Genomic DNA, 7,764 nt, shown 5'->3' with positions numbered 1-7,764 from the left:
CCTGGCCCCAGAGAACAGGCCAGAGATGCTTCCTGAAACCCTCAGAGGGCTACACACACACACTACCCACTGGACCACCCTCCAGGTCAAATAAAGCAAAGGAAGGGGATTACTCTTACATCCTAGAACAACCGAAGCCCCAGCACCACAAGCTTGACCAACCTCATGGCCAAATGAGTCTCAGGGCAGGAAGAGAACTAGGAAGTTTGGATAGAGGACAACCAATGACATGTAGGAGCCCAGAGGCCACAGCAGAAGGCCACTATGAACCATCTTTACTCTCCTACCTCATACAGCAGGAACTGCAACAAGGCCTACAATCTATGAGTGTCATGAGCCTGTCTAGCCTCATAAACAGCCACTTGTTGGTGATCACTGTAGCCTAAGATACGTTCCTAGATGTCTCCACTAAAATGTGAGCAACAGTCCTAAAATCCAGGTTATTGCAAAAAGCATCAAGAGTTGGTAAATCCTGCTCTATGCTCCTACAGCAAGAGGAGCAAGGAGCAACTTGCTGGCATCTACAAGTCTTTCCAAACAACTGCTTTGAGTTTTGTCTTGTACTTTGGTCTCTGCCCATGTCCCCAGCACAGTGTTAGCTTCACTGCAGCTGACTGCTCTATTTTACCAAATGCTGTGTACCCTTCTCTATAGGATCAGACCAACTTCACACAAATGTTCCTTGTGGCCAACTACATCTCCTCCCCATACGTTAGAAGCAGATAGGGGACATCTCTTAAATGAAGACTGGTTGGAGAGACCCTCCACAGTGGACTCTTGGTGGCCCAGAACAGGGTCTTTTTGGTAGCCTGAGCTGAGCCATGGGGCCATGGGCAGCAGACATGTGAGTGAGTGCTCTTCATAGGAAAGCTCTATTCTGACAGCAGGGCCTGCCCTCTGTCAGGCCTGTGGACCTTCTACTCACTGAGACATGAGTTGACCAAATTTCTCAGGCAAAAGTAACAGCTGTTCATTTTATATAACAGATAAGTGGAAAGTAGAAATAAAAAACAGTTCCCTATGCGCATGGTAGCAATATTTTAGTCTTCTTTCTAGTCTTATATTCATGATAACCTTGATACCATGTTCAGCTACTGGGAAGGCAGGGTGGAAAGGACATACTTGTTTTGAACACAAACACTGCCCATCCTGCTAAGACGCAGGCAAATTGTCTATTCCCATACCTTCTTCAATAAGATGGTTGGCAACAGACACCTCATGGGGCTGCTTCATTAAGCTGAACATGGAGCCCAGTCTGGAATAATCAGCACCTGACCATAACAAAGACAGCCACTCCATACTGCAGCAGGGTCTCATAACCAAGGCAGGCCAGCTCCCATGAGGGGCAAAAGTGAACCAGGCTCTGAGGCCTAGAGTGTCTCCTACTATGGGTCTGACCAGACCAGAAAAAGTCCAATACCCTAAGCTATGGGGTATAATCCCCAAGACGCACACACAAGCTTCTCCTGGAGCAGAGCCTTTAAGCTTAGCTGGATACAGTCCTGAGAAGCCAAGCTACACCTCCCATGCCGGACAAGGGGTAGGCACAGCTAGAAGGATCCCAAGAACCCAAACCCTGGAACCAGCCGCAAAATAGAGTTTTTGTAGAGGGACCCATATGCCAGAACTGTGCAGAGCCTGGACCTCCTCCCCGAGACTCCCTGAAGCGGGGAGGGGTGGGGGGCGATAGTCATCTCCAATGGGATTACAGCAGCAACACAGGGGCTGAGGACTTCGGGGTTTGTGCCATTCAGATTTCCAACAACACCAAGGCTCCCATCCCTTTCTTTAAAAAGTCACACTCTGGAATTTTCTGCCACTCAAGATTGGAGGGGACAAATATTTCTGGAGCCACTAACTGGTGAATTCCTGGAATGGTGGAATTCCCTCCAGAGTGAGTCCCAGGTTACTGCCCTCTGATCTCCATGAAAGGGCTGGCTGCGCCACTTCCTCTGGCTGTGCCTGTGGTGCCCCAGTCCTGGGGATGGATGAGGTGGACTGTGGGGCGCCCCTTGCCAGCATCTGCAAAAAACTTCTAAAAGATATTAGGTCCAGGGCAAAGAACTCCCTAACGCGGGACAGGTATATGCTCATTTGCATTGCAAGAGTAAAGGGGGTTGGGGACAGGATACCCGAGTTGGGGAAATTGAGGTCCTTAAACTGTGGGACCTGACTGGCTTCCCTCAAAGATTCGGGTGTCAAACGAGACGCCCCTGGAGTGTCCACTACTTTCAGCATTTCTGGGCCCTCCAGACGCAAGAATGAGTGGGAGAAGGGGCCCTGAACCAAGCAGGACAATCTCAGAGTGGGTACTGCAGAGGCAAAGACCAAAGATCCCTTGGAGCACAGGAGCACTTACCCGGGACAGGCGGGGCGCGGAAGATCGGGCGCGCCCGCTGAGGGAGCCGCAGAGGCCAGAAGCTGTCAGCTCTCTCATCTCGGGGACCTGGCCTCAGGACTAGAGAAGGAAAGCCCCACCCCGGCACGCGAGCCGCCCTGCCCCGCCCGGAGCGGCAGGAGCAAGGGAAAAGCGGCAGGGGGCGCACGCACATCTTCATTCCTGCCTGCCCTGCGCCCTTTGAGTATCTGGAGTCCCCAGGTCTGAGTGCCTGGATAGAGTAGCACCGCGTGCACTTCGAGTCCCCACGAATCCGTGCCCACATGTTGTCTTACTCTGGGCCTCTCGAATTCCCAGAGCAAGCCTCCAGTTTGTGCACCAAATCTCACCTGGGCCTGAGGCGGTCCAGGTGGTCTCCCCCGTTTTGCAGAGTTGTGGGTTGGGACTCCTTGGCCCCTAGGGCCAGAGGGTGAGATCAGAATAGGTAACCTGGATTTAGGGTGACCCTCCTCACCTCTCGATGGAGTTGTTTGGAGAATCAAAAAGATTAAAGATACAGTATTTTTATACTTTGCAAAGAATAAAAAATTAGTTTGTTACTTTCTGACACAGAATTTACCTAATGAGATAGATGTATTAGGCACTTTGTGGTCTTTTGGGCGACATTCTCATCTGAAGCTTTTCAGAACACCACATGATTGATAGGTTCATCCCTAAACCGACTTGTTCTACTGTCCCACCAGGCCTAGGTATCAGGACTCCTGCTAATAAGCACAAGATAGCTTTCATGGAGTCCCTGGAGTTCTCCATGTGGGCAGCGTGCCCTTCATGTTCCAGTCCTCATCTCTGCCTTCCACCTAGGCAGCCAGTCCTGTTTTGACTCTGCCCATGTTTTCAGCTCGTGGGACACACCTTAATGTCACTGTCCATTGGCTAAGTTTCCCTGGTTACCCTTGCTTGCTCCCGACTCTGCACTGGCTGTTTGGACAGAAGGCATTCCCTTCCCTAGAGAGAATCTTGTGAGACACAAGGGACTAGTCCTGGGATCTCAGAGATGAAAAGTACCTTGACTTTTCCATGCACAGCGCTGAAACTGAACAGCTGACACCTTCTAGTTTGTGAGTTTCACCAGTAAATCTGGGGACATGGGGGTAGGGTGTATTCTGTTCTCTATTCTGTAAACATCTCTGCCTGACAGACAAAATAGGCTCAGGAATAGTGACTGGGTAACTATTTATATTGAGTATATTTATTTAATATATTTATATTTATTTTTTTTCATTTTAAACCTATTTATTTTTAGTAAACAAACATTATAGAATTGACATATAATTTTGTGATCCCATTTTTTTTTAATTTTTATTTTGCAATACAATTCAGTTCTACATATCAGCCACAGATTCCCTTGTTCTCCCCTCTCCCGTCCCCTTCACCTTCCCCCCAGCCCGCCCCCCATTCCAATCTCCTCCAGGGCAAAGCCTTCCCCACAGACTGAGATCAACCTGGTGGACTCAGTCCAGGTAGGTCCAGTCCCCTCCTCCCAGGCCGAGCCAAGGGACCCTGCATAGGCCCCAGGTTTCAAACAGCCGACTCATGCAATGAGCACAGGACCCGGTGCCACTGCCTGGATGCCTCCCAAACAGATCAGGCCAATCAACTGTCTCACCCACTCAGAGGGCCTGATCCAGTTGGTGACCCCTCAGCCATTGGTTCATATTTCATGTGTTTATATTTATATTTATATTGAGGTATTTATATTGAGTTTGGGCATCAAGCAATGTGCAGCTACACTACCATGTTTTTTTAATCATTAATTATATCTTGATCTGTTTTTGTAATGTAAACTATGCATAGAAAAATTTGTTTTGCAGCTGGATGGTGGTGGCACACGCCTTTAATCCCAGCACTCGGGCGGCAGAGCCAGGCAGATCTTTGTAAGTTCGAGGCCAGCCTGGTCTACAGAGCAAGATCCAGGAAAGGTGCAAAGCTACACAGAGAAACCCTGTCTCGAAAAAAAAAAAAAAATTTGGTTTGCTAGAACTGAGGTTACTGTAAACTTGTTTTTCTTCTTTGAAATTTTTAAGATGTTTGTGATTCTTGTATAGCTTTGTTAACAGGCATGCAGTGTTTTTGGTAATCTGGAGAAAAGAAAACTGTAAGTATAATGAAGTGGTGGTGGCATCTGAGAGGCAGAGGAGAGAGGTTCTGCTGTGCATAGCCTGGTGATAGGGGAACTGGCATCCATAGGTACCCTAAGAATTTGGGCTTTGCTGTCCCTTTCAGGACCTTTCAGGACCTTTCGAACTTTCTAGAAAGAGCTTCACTCCTCCTTAAGGGAAGGTAACCTCTACATTGCAAGACAAATACAAGTCCCACCACACTTACCTTGTCCCCTCAGAATCAATAGGGAGGGGACTCTTCACTATTGATTCCTGGACTGGCATGGTAGTTGAGAATTGCTCTATCCAGGTACAGCAGAACCTTTGGTCCTTGATACCTTCAGAGGTACAGGTCGTCAATCTCAGATGTTCCTCATATTGTTCTCACAGTCTCAAGTCCTGTAAAGATGACCCTTCAAAAGAAAGTACCACCTTTAAAGTCAAGGGCACAGAAGACAGAGCACCCCATATTAGGAGCCCCAACTCTTAGGGTACTCCACATCAAGATGACTCTGGTCTCCTCAGCAGTGTTTCCTGGACATAGGGACTAGTCTACATTTGCAACTTCCATTCATATGGCTGTCCAAGGTCCCTGTATCCTGGAAGAAATGACCACCCGCCCCTTACCACAATGGTCAAAATTCAAATGGACCACTCCCCAACCTCAGCATCTTCTTTCCGCCTTGCAAAAAAGACACTATTGGGAGCCTTCTGCTCCATAACTCTTCCCAGCCCTCTCTCCAGTCAGGACCCCTAACTGGAATCAGAGATGCCAGGCACTGAGCTGCCCCCATTCGGATTTCTCCCTGTTGGGTTCCAGTCCATTTTATCTAACCACTTCCTGTCCTCTGACTCTGTATATGGGGGGTTGAGTACGGCTGAGGGCTTGGGAATATAAAGAACCCCAGGTACCACAGCCAGCCCTAGGAACTCTGCTCTGGGTGTGGCAGTTCCAGAGAGTTGCTGCCACACCACCCAGAGGATGATGGCCACTGGAAGGTACCCAAGGCCAAATCTAGCTCTTAGACCTGACAGAGGCTTTTGGAAGTGCAGAAGAGCAAAACCGCTTTTTCTATGTCTGAGCTTTGGTGGTAGTTGACTTCAACTGCCTCTGGCCTCTCTCATTCATACCCTTCTAAACTGGGCAGACAGGACTGTGCTTTACTCTCTGTGATGGTTTGAATGAAAATGGCCCCCATAGAGTGGCCAACCAATGACTGGTCCAGCCTGGGACCCATGTCACTAGAATGAGCCCACCCCGACACTGCCTGGAGTGCCAGGACCCAGAGGCTGGATGGCCCAGAGAACTGGGATAGAATGAAACACAACTGGCCAAAAAAAAAGTCAACATAATGATGCCTAATGATATTCTGCTATACTCATAGATTGATGACTATTCCCATTGTCATCAGAGAGCCTTCATCCGGTAACTGATGGAAAAGATATAGAGACCCACAGTCAAACATTAGGCTGAGCTAGGAGAATCCTGCTGAAGAGAGGGAAGAAGGAGTGTAGGAGCCAGAGGGGTCAAGGACATCACAAGAAAACTCACAGAAATAACTAACCTGGACTCCTAGGAGCTCACAGAGTCTGAGCTGACAATCAGGGAGACTGCATGGGACTGACCTAGGCCCTCTACATATATGTGACAGTTGTGTAGCTTGGTCTACTTGTGGTACTCCTAACAGTGGGAGCAGGGCCTGTCCCTAATGCTTTGGCTGGCTTTTGGGAACCCTATACTGAGTCACCTTGCCCTGCCTTAATACAAGGGGAGGTGCTTAGTCCTACCGCAACTTGGTATGCCATGCCTTGTTGATACCCATGGGAAGCCTGCCCCTTTCTGAACAGAAACAGAAGAGGAGTAGATGGAGGGAGAGGGAAGGAGGAGGAGAGGGAATGGGAGGAGAGGAGGGGGAGGGAACCTGTGGTCAGGATGTAAAATAAATAAATTAATATAATTTAAAAAGAAAAGGAAATGGCCCCATAGACTCCTATATTTGAATGCTTAGTCCACAGTTGGCAGAGCTTTTTGGGAAGGATTAGGTTGTGTGGCTTTGTCAGAGGTGTGTCACTTGGGGTGGGCGTTGAGATTTCAAAAACCCATACCATTACCAATTCGCTTTCTCTCGCTGCCTACACCTTCTGCAAGATGTAAACTCTCTGATTCTGTTCCAGTGCTATGCCTGCTTGCTGCCATGCTCTCTGCCATGATGATCATGGACTCACCTTCTGAAAACTCTAGGCAAGCCCCCAATTAAATGCTTTCATTTATAAGCCATCTTGGTCATGGTGTCTTTTCACAGCCATAGAAAAGTAATAAGACCTCTAATGCCAGGTCAGGACCCTGCACAGTCATAGGCTGCTCTCTTCACAGCAGTCACTTAGTATTAAGCTTCTCTCTTATGACTGTCTTCTTCAACCTTTTTTCCTGAAAGACAGCAAAGGATCCAAGTATTGCATGGAAAGACCCTGGGAAGCTCCTACTACCCAGTGATTGTGAAGTCTGTCGCTCCCAACCAACCCACCTGCATCACAAACTGCCTTCAACTAGATGTGCACTGTGGAGGGCTACGTGGCTTCCTACTCATTGAACAGGCTTCCTGCCCTTGCAGTTGGGACTCTGCAGCTGCAACCTGGGAGATATAGAGTAGAGACTTCCCAGAGAAGGTTGCAGGAAGTATCTGAGAGACAAAGCAGTACAAGAGGCTCCACTAGCTAGGACACTAAGTAAAATGTAGCTAAAGTCTTAAGACCTTCAGCATGGCAGTGCAAATAACCTAATATCAATGTACAAGTTCAGCTCTCCTAGTCCTTTTCATTCCTCTCTCACACACACACCAACATCTCAGTGGGCATTATCTCCATGACAAAAACAGGGAACAGACTTTTTTCAATTTCCTATACCAAAGTCCAACATGAACAGAAACTACTAGAAACTACTATGAGATGATCACAGGGAGTCAGAAGAGCCTCTCACTCCATCTTCTGAAACGGGTCAGATGAGTCAGAAATACAGCCTGTCTCGACTCTGCTAAACTTCTGCAAACCTCAACTACATCTGGGAGACTCTAGTTATGAAGCTGATGCTGGCACCCCTACCCACAGTCTTGACATTGCCCTAATATAAAGGTCCATTCCTGTGAGCTGAAACTAAGCAGTGGGCTACAGCCTTGTCCCTATATACTAGTGCTATAACCTAGGTGAGGAAGGAGGACTCCACACCTGATAGACAACAAGTACCAGATGGTAGACAGGCACTGTTCAGTA

Source organism: Peromyscus eremicus, chromosome 11 (assembly GCF_949786415.1).
Source record: "Peromyscus eremicus chromosome 11, PerEre_H2_v1, whole genome shotgun sequence".
Classification (NCBI taxonomy): Eukaryota; Metazoa; Chordata; class Mammalia; order Rodentia; family Cricetidae; genus Peromyscus; species Peromyscus eremicus.
This window is presented reverse-complemented; position numbering follows the sequence as displayed.